Here is a 2026-nt window from a genome sequence, read left to right on the forward strand (position 1 = left end):
AAAAACTAGTTATTTTCCAAAAACGAACAATTAATTATTATTCTTAATTTAGTTAAGTTAAACATTGTACTTTTAACACATTATTTAATCACATTATTTTATTAATTTATATTCAATATTAAAATGGACACAGCGACTATACTTGGTTTGACAGTTGATACTTTAAAAGAAAAATTAAGGGAGTTTGAGTTGTCGACAAGTGGACGGAAAAAAGAATTACAGGACAGATTGCTTGTACATTTCGGGCATTCTGTAGGTCAGGAAGAAGATGAAGAATCTGTGGAATCACTTTATGAAGAAGTAAATGCCTTAAATATGCGTCCAGGTGTGTCTCACTTGCCGTGCCAACATCGCCCTGGTTTTACATTAAAAGATTTAGGTGATAGTATAGCTCGATTTACTGGTACAAATAAGGAGGATATTGAACAGTGGTTAACAGAATTTGAAATGAATGCGGATATATTGCGTTGGTCTGATCTTCAAAAATTTGTATATGCAAAACAGCTTCTTTCAGGTGCAGCTAAGCTATTTGTAAGAAGCCAGACTTGTGCAGTAAATTGGGAAAAATTGAAGGAAGTTTTAATTGAAGAGTTTGGGGCGAAGGTGTCTGCGGCGGATATTCACAAAATGTTGCAGAAACGTAGAAAATATCCAAAAGAAACCCTTATCGAGTATTTGTATGCATTAATGGATATAGGCAGGAAAATTAAAGTGGATGAAGCAAGCCTAATAGAATATTTTATTGATGGTATCGATGATTATAAAAATAATAAGGCTATACTTTATCAAGCAAAAACCATAAATGAATTGAAGTTGCAAATAAAGGTATATGAAAAAGTAAAAGAGGGTAGACCACAATTTACAAAAACGAACGAGTATAGTCACACGAATACAAAAATAGGTGAAACCAAAACACAGGACAAAGCCTGTTTTAAATGTGGGAGTACCTCACATTTAGCGAAGACGTGTAGGGTTACAAACATAAAATGCTTTAAGTGTAACCAGTTGGGGCATAAGTCCAATGAATGTAAAGAAAAATCTGAAGTAAAAAAAGAACGTGGTGCAGTTAACACATTGAATGATACATTCAGCGCGTGGCGAAGCCTCGCACATCCGCGGCCGGCTAGTTTTAAATAAATGAGTTGTATGCTTTCAGCATGCTTTTTATACCCGAGCGCAGTTGTGCACAAGGGTATATTAATTTTGTTCACATAACGGTTGTTTGTAACAGCCAAAACGAATCGAGATAGATATAGACAAATGTATACATAAATGCTCAGAATGAATAGAGAAATCGATTAAGCCATGTCTGTCTGTCCGTCCGTCTGCCCGTCCGTACGTGTACACGATAACGCGAGCAAAAATTGAGATATCTCAACGAAATTTGGTATGTAGGTTTTCGCCCACGCCCACTTCCCATATAACAGTAATTTCCAGAAATACAAAAACTTCGATAAATCTGTAAATATTAATATATTTAATAATAATAATTAATATTTATTCAAAATTGATGGTTGCAGCAGTTCTTTACCAGGAAATAAGTTTGTGATAAAATTTTGGAAAATGGGCGTGGCACCGCCCACTTATGATCACATATATGTATTTCGGTAACCGTTGTACCAATTTATACCGAATTCGGTATGGTTATTGTGCTTGCCACATAAAAGCAAAATGTTGAAAATTATTGAAATCGGGCCAAAATTACGGCGCTTTTCATATAACGGTAAATTTCAGAAATGCTTGAAATTTCAATATCTCGAAATTTAAGGACGCTAATTCACTCAAAATTTATACACCCCGTCTTACCATGTAGCGGTAGCCTTCGGAAAGGTGAAAAACATATATTTAATACTTGCGCCGGGTATTTAATGTTCGGCTCCGCCCGACTTGTTATACCCGAGCGCACTTGTGCACAAGGGTATTATAACTTTGTTCACATAACGGTTGTTTGTANCACTCAAAATTTATACACCCCGTCTTACCATGTAGCGGTAGCCTTCGGAAAGGTGAAAAACATATATTTAAT

At 35.4% G+C, this 2026-nt stretch overlaps 1 protein-coding gene across 1 annotated transcript in view; it reads left to right on the forward strand.

Annotated features, from left to right (window-relative positions):
• Window positions 1-2026, forward strand: part of sv (paired box protein shaven) — a 432076-nt gene that overhangs the window by 40533 nt on the left and 389517 nt on the right. The window lies entirely within an intron of this gene.

Source organism: Rhagoletis zephyria, unplaced genomic scaffold, assembly GCF_001687245.7.
Source record: "Rhagoletis zephyria isolate East Lansing unplaced genomic scaffold, Rhagoletis_zephyria_1.1 Rzeph_scaffold_00067, whole genome shotgun sequence".
NCBI classification, from domain to species: Eukaryota; Metazoa; Arthropoda; class Insecta; order Diptera; family Tephritidae; genus Rhagoletis; species Rhagoletis zephyria.